Source organism: Hylobates moloch, unplaced genomic scaffold (assembly GCF_009828535.3).
Source record: "Hylobates moloch isolate HMO894 unplaced genomic scaffold, HMol_V3 SCAFFOLD_3, whole genome shotgun sequence".
Taxonomy (NCBI): domain Eukaryota; kingdom Metazoa; phylum Chordata; class Mammalia; order Primates; family Hylobatidae; genus Hylobates; species Hylobates moloch.
In genome coordinates this window covers 118845653-118862516 of record NW_026652278.1, presented here as the reverse complement: position 1 = coordinate 118862516, position 16864 = coordinate 118845653, and positions in this window count along the sequence as shown.

Below are 16864 nucleotides of genomic sequence, written 5' to 3'. Positions count from 1 at the left end.
GTTCACACTTATACATATTATTTATTAGTGATAAATTTTTTGGAGTGCTTGCTATATGTCATGCTCTGTCTTAGGTATGTATTGATATGTAAATACCTACCAAAGTACAATACCTTGTATGTTAAGTTTGCTTGGAAAAATAAAAATTTTGCTTGTGAATTAAAACTAAAAATTAAAAAATTTTTATCCTCCCGATTATTTGGTTAAGTTTTATTTAATTCATAAATTGAAGTATTTTGGAAGACACCCAAATATTTTAATTTGAAGTGTACTAATTTTTTTAAAAAAAGAGGAAACAGTATTGTTATTCTTAAAATAGCAATAGCATAAAATTAAGAAAGTGTATATCTTGCTTTAATCTGAAATTGTTCATGAGCACCTCAAAATAGTTTCAACCTTTTAAGTCTTTTCAATTTAACAACTGAATTAATGTTTTTTTCATTCAAAATGCTTTTTAAGATTCTCTTGTATCTTATTTTCTCAGTTTCTCACAATAAGAAAGGAGGAATTGACATTAACAGAAGGATTCTGTTTCTAGTCGTATAGAAAAATAACTGTATAGAAAAAAGAAACTGACACTCAGAGGAGCCACATGGTCTTTTTGATGAATCAGCATAAAGTTTGTTTATTGCAGAGCAGAAGCAAAGTGGGAGTTTGAATATTTTTACTATTGTGTTCTCACATCAAAAGACTATAGAATTTTAATGTATGTATACTTTGGCCTCCAAAGATGCCTGTATCTCAATTCTGGGAACCTTTGAATATATTAGGTGACATGGCAAAGGTGAATTAAGATAGCAAATGAAATTAAGGTTGCTAATCAATTGAACTTAAAATAGGGAGAGTATTCTGGTTTACCTAGAAAAATAACATTTTTCTATAGCACAAATTTTTCCCTAGTAAAGTATTCATGGGAGTGCTAGGTTTGAATATGCCTGAAATTTTACTATATGTACTGTTTGCTAAATCAAGCCTATTTTTAATTATTTTAAGTCACTTTTATCTGTTTTGGTCTAACAGTGATTGGCGATTGGAAAGAAAAGAAAAAAATATCCAGCTGGAATACAGTTTTCACTAGATTCGGTTGGGAAAAGTTTTCCTTTTGAAAACATAGGTGCCTTTTAAATTAGTATCTTTGCATCACACTGTATTGACACATCATATTGAAGCCTAAAGAATGTGATTCAGAACTGTAGTCTGGCATACTCCCAAACTTTTCTCATCTTAAAATTCTCGATTAAATCTATGAAATCCTGTTTCTGTTTCTCCTTGCATTTTCAGGGTAAAATAAATATTCTGCTAAATATCAGCCAAACCTAGATATTCAATTCCACCTCCCCTTTCTATTTCTTAAATAATAATAATAATGATAAAGGTGAATGTGAGTTAGTCCCTACTGTGGTTTCAATGTCCCCTCCAAAATGTTGAAATTAATGTAATTGTGTCAGTATTGTCAACCTAAATAACAAACAGAGAGGGAGTCTCTATAAAAGAAAATGATGTTTATTTAGGAATAAACATTGCAGAGGGAGTACATGTGTCATAATAAACTATATGCATATTCAGGGAGGTAAAAAGAAGATAAAAATTTTAAAGAAAACATGAAGAGAATTACATAATTGTTTTGAGATAGTTATCCTTGGCTACAAGGATCAATAACAAGGATGGTGCCAGCTTGAATTTGCTCTGGCAGTTGCTGGACAGATGTCCTCATGGAAGTGTTTTTGTGTGTGTGCAAGGTTTTGATGGTCTTTGTGCAGGGTTGTATTTTTGCAGTCTTTAGTAGTAGTTCTTGTTATCAGGCATTCATGCATGAGAACCCTTCCTTTAGGCCTCCCCTAGCTCTATTTGTCAGAGTTTTGAACATAAGTGACTCCATTTTGATTCTGACAATTTGCACATTTCCCTCTTTTGATTAAGATCTTCTCCGAAAGCATTGCTGATCAATTAATTATCTCTTACTGAAGTTTCTGTTGTCCCTTTATGTCTGGATATACCTGTCCAAGTTTAGTCTAGTGTGGTCTCACATTAGAGGGAAGTGATTGGTGACTAAGAGTCATTATCACAAACACTTTTAGCCACATTTGAACAACAAGGGAGGGTTGAAGGAAGTGACTTTCAGGCTAAGTCTACTTGGAGTTTATTTTTAAGTTTAATCTGTTTGTTCCGTAGGCTTTGTCCTTATTTTTAAAGTGTTGAGGGAGTATTATTTTGTTGGGAATTGTATTTTTGTACAAATTTAAGAAGTAACAGGTATAAAGTTTTAAAAGGAAAATATAAAATAAAATAATAATCTCAGTTTGTATAATAGTATTGAGCCATGACCCTAGGCTTGCAGGCAACTAATCCAATAATTTAAATGACCTTGGGGAATTAGGTGAGACTTACTATAAACGTATGACCTTTACAAAAAAATTGTGTATATGGGTCTCACCTTTCCCAGAGGAATTTAGCCAGATATAGTATGTAGTATTAGCAATAGTACAAACATTTTCTTATTTAACTAATTAGAAATTTTAACTAATAAGTAATTTTATCATCTAGCATCCAATGACTGGGTTGAATTAAAGGATTCAATCCAATTGTGTTAAATATGTTTTCATTCTTAGGTGGACTAAAGGATCTCTTAGGTTAGGTTTTGTCAAGTTACCAGCAGAAGCTACTGATTATAAAATTTCAGTGGTATTATTGCATTGTTAAGTTAAAAAGGAAACTTTGAACCCAGGCATTCTATGTACATATTTAAATATAATATTTTAGTTGAAGCCTTGATAATATAGCCAATATTTCAAATTGTATATTGTTATAAAGAGAGCAGATTATTAATAAATTTATATAAATAACCATATTGTTGTAAAAAATGGGAATACATATGAATAATTTTTGAATTTTGGGGATACTAAGTAGGGAGAAAAAGTGTTTTTATCTTTGTTTACAAAAGTATACTTTACCAAATTATTGTAAACTACAGACATTTTAAGAGAGAAAAATATTTTTACATCTGGGAAACAAAATATTTAATTAAAGAACCGACAATGTTTTAAATAAAAGTCATGAAAACATACTTAATCTGTCATTTAATCTCAAGTAATTACTTTTTGTTTTGTTTGATCTTGGTAAAACTAATAGTTGAGATCAACAAAACAAAATTTAACATTAGGGGTTGTTTACTCAAATTGTATTTTTTAAATCATTAGTTAATAAATAGTCTGAAAATCTTTTGAATTATATATACATGTATGTGTTTAAATTTTGAATCTTCAGTTGAAATAGAATTTGAACATGTTTCTTTAAAAGCCTCCACATCTGTTTACAAAAATGCAAAGCTAAAAAAGTTTATTTTATTTTTTTAGTTTTTATTTATGTATTTTATTTATTTTTTTATTTTTTGAGACAGAATTTTGCTCTTGTTGCCCAGGCTGGAGTGCAATGGTGCGATCTCGGCTCACTGCAACCTACGCCTCTGAGCTTCAAGTGATTCTCCTGCCTCAGCCTCCTGAGTAGCCGAGATTACAGACATGCGTCACCACAGCCTGCTAATTTTGTATTTTTTGTAGAGATGGGGTTTCTTCTTGTTGGTCAGTCTGGTGATTTATTTAAAATATATCATTGAATAATACGAATAATGCCAATGAATTCAGTTTAATTGTTTTCGGAATTAATGACTATTAACATTGCCAAATGAAGAAACTGACACTCAGAGGGGCCACATGGTTTTTTTGATGAACCAGCATAAAGTTTGTTTATTGCAGAGCAGAAGCAAAGTGGGAGTTTGAATATTTTTACTATTGTGTTCTCACATCAAAAGACTATAGAATTTTAATGTATGTATACTTTGGCCTCCAAAAGATGCCTGTATCTCAATTCTGGGAACCTTTGAATATATTAGGTGACATGGCAAAGGTGAATTAAGATAGCAAATGAAATTAAGGTTGCTAATCAATTGAACTTAAAATAGGGAGAGTATTCTGGTTTACCTAGGTGTACCCAATATAATTACAAGCCTTTTCTTAAATGTGGAAGAAGGAAGCAGAAGAGTCAGAGTCAGAGTGATTGCATGTGAGAAGGACTCCACTGGCCATTGCTGGCTTTGAATATGGCCAAACAGGGCAATGAGCCAAGAAATGCGGTGGCCGTCCAAAAGCAGGAGAAACCAAGAAAACATGCTCCCCAGGACCTCAGGAAGAATGCAGTCCTGCATACACTTGATGTTAGCCCAGAGAGGCCTATTTCAGACCTCTGACCTCCAGCAGTGTAAGATACTAAATTTTTATTGCTTTAGGGCACTAAGTTTATGGCAATTTGTTACAGCAGCAAAAGGAAACTAATACAAGTTAGAAACAGAGATATAACATTTTAAATTGTAAGCGGAAGTGATAGATTTTTATATTTTAGGAATGAAGGATCTTGGTAAAGAAAAGCTGAGAATATAAAGGACATATGTAGACTCTTTCCTTTGGAATTCACCAACGAGTTTGTTTTCTCTCTCAGAAGTTCTTTCAGATCAGTGTGCATCATCCACAGGGAAGATTTGTATCCACAATTGGAGATCAGCACAAATTTTTGTGTAATCTCCTTGAAGATTCCTTTAGAAGCAGTGTTGTGTGATTTGTTAAATAAATATTAGTTTCTATCAGCTCATGGTTTTGCCTTAAGGACTTTATTTCTTTTTCTTTTTAATCTGTGAAATGGGAGTAATGCTGCTCATGCCCTAGACAAGAGGGATTTTTCTCTTTGAAGACTTAATGTGGTAAAAGCATTCCTTTTCATGTTTATTTTCTACAACTAAAGAGAGCTATGCTAAAAGAAATTCCTGATGCTTTGATCTTGTTCATTGACAAACTGGTTTTCAAGGCCTACATTGTTTTCTTTTTCTTTGTTTTTGTTCACAAAATTAAGTTTGCTTTACTTGGAATTATTTGGGTTCACTGCTATTTTCACGACAGCTAAAGAACTGTGGTTGTGACCTCCCAATTTCATTGTGGCTATAATAGCTTCCATTCTTTGTTTCCTGGGTCCCTCTCAGCAGTCATGCTGAAAGCAGTTTTAAGACCAGGCAGATTTGATTTCTTGGAAGGATTCCTGGGAACATTGTCACATGGACTTTACCAAAGTCTGTATCTGATAAACAAGGATCTTATTCAGGCTCAGGCAAGAGGGTGAGTAAGCTGGCACAGCTGGAAAACAGGCCAACATCACACAACACGGTATCTAGTTATTGGCCCTTCACACTGGCTGATTAGTTTTCTTCCAGGAGTCATGCCAAATGGTGTCACTAGACTGAGGGTTAACCACCCAGTGGTGCTTCGATTTGGAGCTTTTTGTCTTTGAAGTAATATGGCGAACTTTTAAAATTGAGTCTAAATTTCAGTCAAAGATACCTGCCTTTCTTTTGTATCTGACAAGAGAGACAAAAACCTTAAAATCAGTAGAGATTCATTACTCTCATGTTAATGGTTAGATTTACAACTGATAGTAGTCTCAGTAACAGTTGACTCATGGACATATGATATTATGCATTTAAAAAATCTAAATTTATTGATGGCCAGGAAATCGTATTATTTAAGATGTCAATAATTTACTTGATTTAAACGTGTTTCAAAGGTATGTTGGGCAATTTTAGTTAATGCCAACGTTGAATACTAAAGTATTTTGCTGACCTTTGTCTCTGGTTCTTGGAATTTCTCCAGTGATAGGAATATCTTTGTTATGAACGGTGGACACCAGGGACCACAATTGAGTTTATACTAACAAGGTGATTGATTCGTGGTGGACCCCAGATAGTTTCATATGGGGATTGGCATGGCCATGCTAAGACTGCCAACCGTGCGAGTAAAAGGTTTTGACTTATTTATTTATTTATTTTTTAGAGGCAGAGTCTCACTCTGTCACCCAGGCTGGAGTGCAATGGCACCGTCATAGTTCACTGCCACGTTGAACTTCTGGGCTTAAGCGATCTTTATCCTTCAGCCTCCTGAATAGCTAGGACTATAGGAATGTACCACCATGCCAGGCTAATTTGTTTGTTTGTTTGTTTATTTATTTATTTTTTAAAGACAGACAGGGTCTCATCATGTTGCTCAGAGTGGTCTCAAACTCCTGGCTTCAAGTAATCCTTCTGGCTTGGCCTCCCAAATTGCTAGGATTACAGGCATGAACCACTATATCCAGCCTAAGGATTTGACGCTGAACCAGGTGCTGCAGGCCTGATATCCTTACCTCTGAGGAGTGGAGGGGAGCAGAGCTGGAGATTGAATTCAATCTTATGGCCAGTTATTCTATCAATTATGCCTACATAATGGAACTTCAATAAAACTCTGGACATCTGAAGCTTGGGTCAGCTTCCTAGTTGGTGATATGCATGGTAGTACCAGTATGATGACATCTCCTGAAGACACTGAAGCTTTACATTTGGGATCCTCTTGGATCTCACCGTATGCATTATTTCCTTTGCCTGGTCCTTATTTGTATCCATTAGAAGACAACTGTAATTATAAGTATAGTGTTTTCCTGAGTTCTGTGAGTCATTCCAGCAAATTATTGGATCTAAAGGGTGTAGTTGGAATCTCCGGATCTATATTCAGTTGGTCAGAAGTGAAGGTACCTTGGGAACCCTAGACCTTGTGGCCAGTGTCTGAAGTGAGAGAAGACTTGTGGAGGACTGTGCCATTAACCTGTAAAATTTGACTTAACTCCAGAAAGTTTGTCTTGTAATTGCATTGTGGCTGATTAGAACTTTCATACATAGAAATCTATATCGTTATTTATATATATAATCTGAATCATAGAGTTCATTTTACTATTTTAATTTAGAATTTTCATGCATATTTTTATCCTGCTACTTAATATACTGAAGTAACATATTTTAAAATAATTTTCGTATCAATGAATTTTAAATAGTTCTTCAGTGATAAGCCATATGGAAAGGAATTATCTTAGTCTTTTGATTAAATGAAAATTGTTTGTTCTTTGATTATCATCCAAATGCTTGCTTCCATTCAGTATAAAATGTGACTAAGAAAGCTGGGATTGTTGCTGATAACCCTAATAAGACACTGATATACAGAGAATTGCTAGGTTAAGCAACCTACTTGGTGATATTTTAGGTCATATCTGTATCTTGGACTCAGGAATTATTATGATGACAAAATTGTTTGTCCTTTGATTATCATCCAAATGCTCGCTACTTTTCATTATAGTAGCAATAATTAAGCACTAAAAATGTGTCTATACTCTTTTTAATTGAGACAAAATGTTCATGATGCAGGCACTAGTATTCCCTTTACTACTGAAGAGGAAACTGAGGCATGGAAAGTTCATATAAATTGTGACAATTACATAAGTAGTCGTTAGCAGAGCCGGTAGTAATCCCAGCATTCCCTACACTTGTCCTACATCACTAAATATAATCCATTCATCAGTTGTGATTATGTCTCAATGTGAGGCATCACAGATGATGCTGATTCTCAGACATCATTGTAATTAGAATATAATTGGATACATGGGATTTGGTATCAATTCATTTATGAGTGATATTTACAGAGGACCTATTATGTGTCAAATACTGGGCAAAGCACTGGGGATACACCTCTGAATAAATAGAATTGTTTTACTTCCTATCAGGGCAAGGGCACTGTAACTGTGGACCAACAATGGTGGGGACAGATTCCCTGGGGCAGTGCCCCAGGGGCTCAGTTCCAGCCTCTTCCAAAACACTCACTCACTGAGAAGAACATCCTGGGCTTGGCTTCTTATGTGCACTCGTGTCTGTAGGAAAGAGGCATCAAGAGCTGAACAGGGAAGCTGAAAGGAGAAAAAGCAATTCAATGAGACTAGAAAAATAAAATAAATGCATAAAACTGGTAACACTTTTTCTGTTGTTTACATTTTCATGTCCTATTATTTTAATCATTTTCATTATAAAAATCTATAGCTATCTAAATTTATTTTTATATTTTACTTATTTATTTATTTACTTATTTATTTATTTTTGAGACGGAGTCTTGCTCTGTCACCCAGGCTGGCTGGAGTCCAGTGGCGTGATCCCTATTCACTGCTAGCTCTGCCTCCTGGGTTCACGCCTTTCTCCTGCCTCAGCCTTCCCAGTAGCTGGGACTACAGGTGCTCGCCACCACACCCGGCTAATTTTTTTTTTTTTTTTTTAGTAGAGACGGGGTTTCACCGTGTTAGCCAGGATGGTCTCGATCTCCTGACCTTGTGATCCACCTGCCTTGGCCTCCCAAAGTGCTGGGATTACAGGTGTGAGCCACTGCGCCCAGCCTAATTTTTAAAGAAACAGAGTCTTGTGCTGTCACCCAGGTTGGAGTGCAGTGGCGTGATCTCGGCTCACTGCAACCTCCACCTCCTGGGTTCAAGCGATTCTCGTGCCTCAGCTTCCTGGAGCAACTGGGACTACAGGCATGCACCACCAAGCTGGGCTAATTTTTTGTATTTTAGTAGAGACAGGATTTCACCATGTTGACCAGGCTGGTCTTGAACTCCTAAGCTCAGGCAATCTGCCAGTCTCTGCCTCCCAAAGTGCTAGGATTACAGGCATGAGCTAACATGCCCGGCTCTATCTAAATTTAAATGGGATTTTACCACTTTGGGAGGCTGAGGTGGGTGGATCATTTGAGGTCAGGAGTTGGAGACCAGCCTGAGCAACATGGTGAAACGCCCTCCCTACCAAAAAAAAAAAAAAAAAAAAAAAAAAAAAAGCCGAGTGTGGTGGGGTGCACCTGTAGTCCCAGCTACTTAGGAGCCTGAGGCAGGACAATCACATTAACTCAGAAGTTGGAGGTTGCAGTGAGCTGAGATCACACCACTGTATTCCAGCCTGGGCAATAGAGCGAGACTCCGTCTCAAATAAATAAATAAATAAATAAATAAATAAATAAATAAATAAATAAAATTTTAAAAATTGAGATTTTACAATTCTGAGATTCTTACCAGAACATTTTCATATTGAAGATTCCTAAATGTTAATTGCCTAGATAAAATTATTTCATTTCTATTTATGTTTTCTTTCATTTGCCAGTTTAAAATTAGTGAGGCCCCAAATTGTTTTTGCTCTTCTATAACCCCAAATTCCTTTTTGAATTACCATAATCTACTAGTTTTGATTTACAAACACACAAACATACACAAAAATACATTGACGAGAAACTGGTTTTCAGACAAGACAAACATATATAGTTGCCTTTGCATCTCTACAGGAGCTTGATATGAAATTTATGACAGAAAAACTTGAAAATAAAAGCCATACTATATTTAAATAATTATATAATAAGTTATATGTAAGAATATGGGTCAATGTTATGTACCTTCTCAAATTTTGTGCTTTCATGTGAGATTGGGGCTTCTTTTCGATGTGAATGCAGTAGTCATATGTGTGATAGTGATTATTATAAATATTTGACTGAGTTCATTTTTTAAAATAATATACTTAGTTAGAATTTGGGTAATTGCTCAGTGTTGGCATTGAGAAATTTGGCCATTAAATGGACATTTAAAAGAAATCACCAATTTTATCTAATGTGTGTCAAGAATCTCTGAAGATATTTTGTGATTATTAAGCTGGGATTGGCACTTGTAAACTGAAGTGGATAACTAAGATAATTACCTGAATAATTTAAGAAAAGTATTTTTTATTGTCTGTTTTTTTCCATCCTTTTTACCTGTTTGGCCCAATTATTCTGAATAATATTTTTATTTACTTATTTATTATCAATCCTTCTATATGTAAAATATTTTTATATTATATGGTTCTGCATTTAACTATTAGTATGAAAAGAAATGAATTAATATTATCTTAAATCTATAAATCAAATAGAAAGTGCTTTAGAAATATTGTACTTAAGCTTCCTTCTCTATGTGTTCAATAGTAAAACTTTAGGAGGGGATTAAAGTGTTAAAACAGAATAAGGAGGAGGCTATTAGCCTAAGTTTGTCTTTGTACCTACAGCCCCTTACATAAGCAAACTAAAATATAGTTTGGAGGCATTTTCTGTAACTGATTATAAAAACAGAACAAAACAAAAATTCTTAACCAATCACAAACATCCAGCCAGCTGATTGATTATATAACGAGGAACCTCCCATTGGTCTGGGAGGCAAATACCTAGCTTTTACCAGGAAAGTAGTTTCTTTACTTCCATGTTCAACCTATAAAAACCTGCTACTCATGCTGTTAGAATGCGACTTTTCCTATTCTGACTGCTGCCTGATTCATGAATCCTTTAATACTCAAACACTGTTAAATTTATTTTGACTAAAGCTTTTCTTTTAAAAATGTAAGATGTAGTTCTTATTTCTGCTCCCTTCAACTTTCCTTTCATGTTAATAAAAACCAAGTATCTGTGTCCTGGTGGTGTGGGTGGGATGTGTTCATGGAAGCTAGAAGGCTTGCTCACTGCCTTGAAGTTAGGTAGCTCAGTCATTTTTGCTAGCAAAACTTATTAGAGTGTTGAAAGAAACAATTTGTTTATATTATGTTTTCCTCCTCCCTCCAATTCTTGACTTTGGTCCCCTGAAAAGTAGAACTCTTGGCTTTTTAAGCTGACATTGCAACCCCTTTGAATATTTTAAACATTCCATGTCCAGGATGTTTATATGTAGATAGAAAGAATACATTGATTTTTTTCCCTCATAGAAAAATTATGTCTTTGTATCTTGAAATATGTCTTTCAAGAAACAAACAAACAGAAAACCCAAGGAGATATAACTACACAAAAATAACACAGTAATCTCCTAGTTACTGACCCCAAAGAAATGGAGACACACAAAATGCTTGACAAAAATTAAAATAGTTGTTTTAAAGGTGCTAAGTGAGCTTCAAAAAATATAGAGAAACAATTCAATGAGATCATGAAAACAATACATAACAAAAACTAGAAATTTAACAGAGAGATGGAAATTATATAAAAAGCAAATAGAAATTCTGAGCTGAAAAATACAATGAATGAAATGAAAAGTGCATTAGCTAGCATCAACAGTAGAATTGATCAAGCAGAAGAATCTGTAAACTCAAAGACAGATTATTTGACAACATGCAGTCAGAGGAGAAAAAAGAAAAAAATGAAAAGAAATGAAGAAAGTTTACAAAATTTACAGGCTGGCATCAAAAGAGCAAATGTTTGAGTTATAGACATTTGGGAATGAGAAGAGAAAGACAATGGAATATTTTTATTATTACAAAAAATGGTAAAAATCTTTCCAAATTGGAGAAAGATATACATATCCAGGTATTGTGAGCTCAAAGATCTCCAAACAGATTCAATCCCAATAAGGCTACAGCAAGCCATATTATAAGCAAACTCTTAAAAATCAAAGACAAAGAGAGGATCCTGTAAGCAGCAAGAGAAATGAAGCAAATAGCATATAAGAGAGTTCCAATATTGGCAGATTTCTCAGCAAGGACCTTTTAAAAAGAGAGAGGCCAGGAGAGAATGGGATGATATATTCAAAGTGCTGAAGGGAAAAAATGGTGACCAATAATACTGCATGTGACAAAGCTATCCTTCAGAAATAAAGAAGAGATATAAACTCCCAGACAAACCAAAGCTGAATGAATTCATCAGCACCAAATCTGCCTTACAAGGAATGCTAAGGGAGTTCTTCAAGCTTAAAAAAATGATGCTACTTTGTAACACAAAAACATGAACATACAAAACTTACTGGTCAAAGTAAGTACATGTTCATATTGAAAATACTTTCATGTTTTAATATTGGTGTGTAAATCATTTATATCTTTATTATGATAAAAGCTAAAACTATAAAAATAATCATAGCTACAATAATTTTTTAAGGGAGATACAATACAAAAAAATGTCAATTGTGACACACAAAAAATAAAATGTGTGTGGAGAGTTTGGAGTAAAATCGTAGGTTAAGTTGTTATCAGCTTAAAATAGCCTATTATAATTATAAGCTGCTTTTTGTAAGTCTCATTGTAATCACAAAGCAAAATCCTATAGTAGATACACACAAGCTAAAAATTAAGGAATCATACTGTCATAGAAAGCATACCACTGGAGAAAAAAAATTAGTCAAAAAGGAAGACAACAAGAGAGGAAGAAAGGAGCAAAGAATCTACAAAATAACCAGAAAACAATGAACAAATTACAGCAGCAAGTTTTTATCAATGATTACCTTGAATGTAAATGGATTAAACTCCCCAATCAAAAGACAGAGAGTGGCTGAATGAATAAAACGAACAGACAAACAGACAACAAAAACAAGATGCAACTATATATTGCCCATAAGAGGCTCACTTCACCCGTAAGGGAACACATAAACTGAAAATGAAAGCATGGAAAAATATATTCCATGCAAATGGAAACCAAAAGAGAGAAGTAGTGGCATACTTATATCAAATAAAATAGACTTTAAGTCAAAAACTGTAAAATGAGACTAAGAAGGTACTTATATAATGATAAAGGGGTCAATTCAGCAAGAAGATATAACATTTGTAAATATATAAGCACCTTGTATTATAGCACTTAAATATATCAAGCAAATAGTAATATATCTGAAGAAAGAGATAGACTGTAATACAACAGTAGTATTTGACTTCAATACTCCACTTCTAGCAATGGAGATAATTCAGACAGAAAATCAATAAGGAAATACCAGATTCAAACTATATGTTAGATCAACTGGACCTATCAGACATAAGAACATTCCATCCAACAGCAGCAGAATACACATTCTTCTCATGTACACACAGAACATTCTCCAGGATAGATCGTATGTTAGGCCACAAAACAAGACTAAACAAATTTAAGAATATTGAAATCATATCAGGTTATCTTTTTTGACCACATTGGGAAATTTGGGGGTAAGTAAAAACATCTATTTTTCTAATATTGAAGTTGGTTTCTGACAATGAAAAGGATATAATCCTCTACATTCAACAAATTGTGGCGTTAAAGCAAAGCAAAACTTTGGTATGGTTGTTAACTCTAATTAACCTCTGGGGGAAGAAAATAGGATATGATTGGAAAGAGACACATTGGAGGGAGAACTTTGGTGTAATGGTAATGTACTGTTTCTTGACCTAAATGGTAGTTACAAAGGTGATAAAGCTTCAGTTATTTATGACATTATATATTTAAATGTTGTTTACTTTTGTCTTCATGTCTTAGTTTTTCTTAATTTAGAAAAGAAAGCAAAATTGTAATCTTAATAAAGGACATAAAACAAAAACCAGCCAAACTGAGAGATGCTGATGGTCCTGGATCAGAAGACTTAGCATCATTAAAATGGCAATCCTTTTAAATTAATTTATATATTTAAAGCAATTCCATGGAGAATATCAATGGTTTCAAATACTGGATAGAACTATTGATGAACAAGAGACATTTTTCTAAAGATAAAATGTCTTAGAATGTTCAAGAAACAAATGAGAAAAAATGTTAAATGGACACTTGCCTTGCCCAATACTGAAACTACCAAACCATTGTAATGAAATCAGCATGGCACAGGTACAGGAATAGAAAAGCAGATTAGTTTAACACATATGAATCTAGACATAAAACCAGGATACAAAGATTGTTAAAATAATCAAAAAATGATATTACAATGTAGTAGAAAAAGAATAGTTTATTCAATAAATGTGCTGACATAGTTGGTTATCCATCTGGAAAAGACTTTAACAATGCTAGGATTTCAGATGAATAAAGTTAAATCTAACAAAATAATAAATTGTATAACTGTTACCCCAACTTATAGGAAACCATTTTAAGCAAGATCGAAAACTCTGAGGCATAAAAAATAAGCATATTTGAGAATAAAAAGTAAGAGTAAAAAATTTGAATGACAAGACCGTAAGCAAAGTTAAAAGACAAACTATTGTCTAGAAAAAATTGAATTATCTATGACAGTCTGATAGTTAATATTTATAATATGTAAGTAACCACTGTAAATCGAAAAGATAAAAATCATAATTTTAAAAAAGATGCAATATGTGTGTGTAATTTAGAGAAAGGAAATTCAAAGATCAAAAAAAGTACAAAATTGTCATTCTTCTCATTAATAAGAAGAGAAGTTTAATTAAGCCATCAGTGTGATACTGTTTATCTTCAATCTGACTGACAAAATTTAAAAGAATGTTACATTTAAAATTTAAAAGAATGTTTACATCCCAGAATGTGGATGTAATTCCTCATTAATTTTGGGGTACAAGTATGATTTAATGAATACTGTTTTGAGAAATAAACTTCTAAAGATGATTTAAATTACGATTACACAGAGTCTTTGTGCCCTCAATCTGACTTTGGGAATCTATCTTCTAAATAAAAATAAAAGTATTAGGCTGGTAATACTACATGATGAGAGTGTTCAGTGTTAGTTGCAGTACATAAAAACTGGAACTAACTTGGCTGTCAATAGGGAAATGCTGTAGAGCTACTGTAAAACAAACAATAATTTATGAATTAGACCTGTATCTTCCAACCTGGAAGGTATCTTTTTTGCCTTGTTTTATGTTACCTGAGGAGTGCAGTTTTCAGAGTTGTGTACACTTATACTTGTATATGTTTGATCATTATCAGGTGTGAGAAGATAAAGATAGAGTGTTTGCACCTGAGCATGATGAAAATTGAAGTTGGAGTGGTAGACGATTAACAACAGCAACATAAAAGACAAACTTTTTTAAGTGCTCAAAATATTGATATGTGTTTCTGGATTTCAGAAGTAGTTAGATTACTGTATTTTTGTTTTTATCTCTATGTTTTAGGGTCATGTAGACTTGCAACTGACTTTTTTTTTTTTTTTGAGACGGAGTCTTGCTCTGTCGCCCAGGCTGGAGTGCAGTGGCGCAATCTCGGCTCACTGCAAGCTCCGCCTCCCAGGTTCACGCCATTCTCCTGCCTCAGCCTCTCCAAGTAGCTGGGACTACAGGCGCCCGCCACCACGCCCGGCTAATTTTTTTGTATTTTTAGTAGAGATGGGGTTTCACCATGGTCTCGATCTCCTGACCTCGTGATCCGCCCGCCTCGGCCTCCCAAAGTGCTGGGATTACAAGCGTAAGCCACCGCGCCCGGCCGCAACTGACTTTTTTTTTAAAGACAATTTTTTTACAGCAGTTTTAGGCCACAATAAACTTGAGAGGAAGGTGCAGCAATTTCCCATATACCCCCGTCTCTACATTTGCATAGCCTTTCCCATTATCAAAATCCGTTATCAGAGCAGTACATTTGTTTCAGTTAATGAACCTATATCACCATTAGGACCAAAGTCCTTAATTTACATTAAGGTTCATGCTTGATGTTGTACATTCTGTGGGTTTAGACAAATGGATAATGATATGTATGCATCATTATAATATTATGTGAAACATTTTTACTTCCCCTAAAATTCTCTCTGTTCTCTTTGGTCATCTCTCCACAAATCTCTTCACTCTCTCTAGAATCACGGATCTTTTTACCTTTAGTTTTACCTTTTTAAGGATGTCATAGAGTTGAAATTCTGGACATTCACCTACCAGGAGGTGTCCATCCCAACTCCATGGAGACAGAAGCTCCCGTGCTCTGGGCTCTTCTAAATCTCACTATATGTATCTCTTCCTCTAGCCATTATCTATATCCTTTGTAATAAATCAGCAATAGTAAATAAACTGTTTTCTTGGGTTCTGTAAGCTGCTCTAGCAGATTATCAAACCTAAGGAGGGGATCAATGGCACCTCCGATCTTTAGCCATGTTGGACAAAAATTGTGGGTTTTCTAGGATCACTTCGGCTGAGTGACACTTGAAGTCGGGGGCAGACTTGTAGAACTGAGCCCTTAACCTGTGGAATCTGATGCTGTCTCTAGGCAGAGAGAATCAGAATTGAGTTAAATTGTAGAACACCTAGCTGGTGTGGTAGAATTGGTCCATGTGAAAAAAAAATCCACACATCTGGTCATAGAAGTGTTGAGTGTTGAGATTATAGTAGGGGAAACAATTGTTTTCCTAGTACATAGAAGTTCCTGTCAGTTAATTGGCATGGACAAGGGAAAATACATGTCCTGTAATGCAGGCCAGAAAAACTATCCAGTGTTGGACATAATTACGATCAACCTCAACCTGCTAGATATACTTTTTTTTTTTTTGAGATGGAGTCTCGCTCTGTCACCTAGGCTAGAATGCAGTGGCACGATCTTGGCTCACTGCAACCTCTGCCTCTCGAGTTCAGGCAATTCTCTGCCTCAGCCTCCCGCGTAGCTGGGATTACAGGCACCTGCCACCATCCCCAGCTAATTTTTGTATTTTTATTAAAGATGGGGGTTCACCATCTAGGCCAGGCTGGTCTTGAACTCCTGACCTCATGATCCACCCACTTCGGTCTCCCAAAGTGCTGAGATTACAGGTGTGAGCCACCGTGCCCAGCCTGGATATTCTTATATGAAATATTTGCTTGTAATAACCCAAACCTATAGCTAACCTCCATTTTACAAACAGAGCACAAAATATTGCTTGCACTGATTTAATATATGCTTGATTTTCTGAGAACGTGGCCATTTTGTGATTCAAAGCAAAGGTATGTTTTCTGTTCAGAAGCTTCTAAAAATTGTTTACCATATTGGAAGTCACATCACCATTTATGATATTGGATTCTTTGCATCATTTTTTTATCCTTTAAAAATGTTAACACTAGATGCTTTAGGAATTCATTACTTTATACTTTGACAACACTTAATCTAAGGAATCAAAGTGCAAGATTCTAAAATCAATGAAATTCTCAATTATATTTTAAAAATGTATGATTAACCCCTTAATTGATAGATTATTTTATATACTGTACAGTGACTTTCATTCTGGACACAGTAGATGGCTCTTTACAGTAAATCTTTTTTTTTTTTTTTTTTGAGATGGAGTCTCGCTG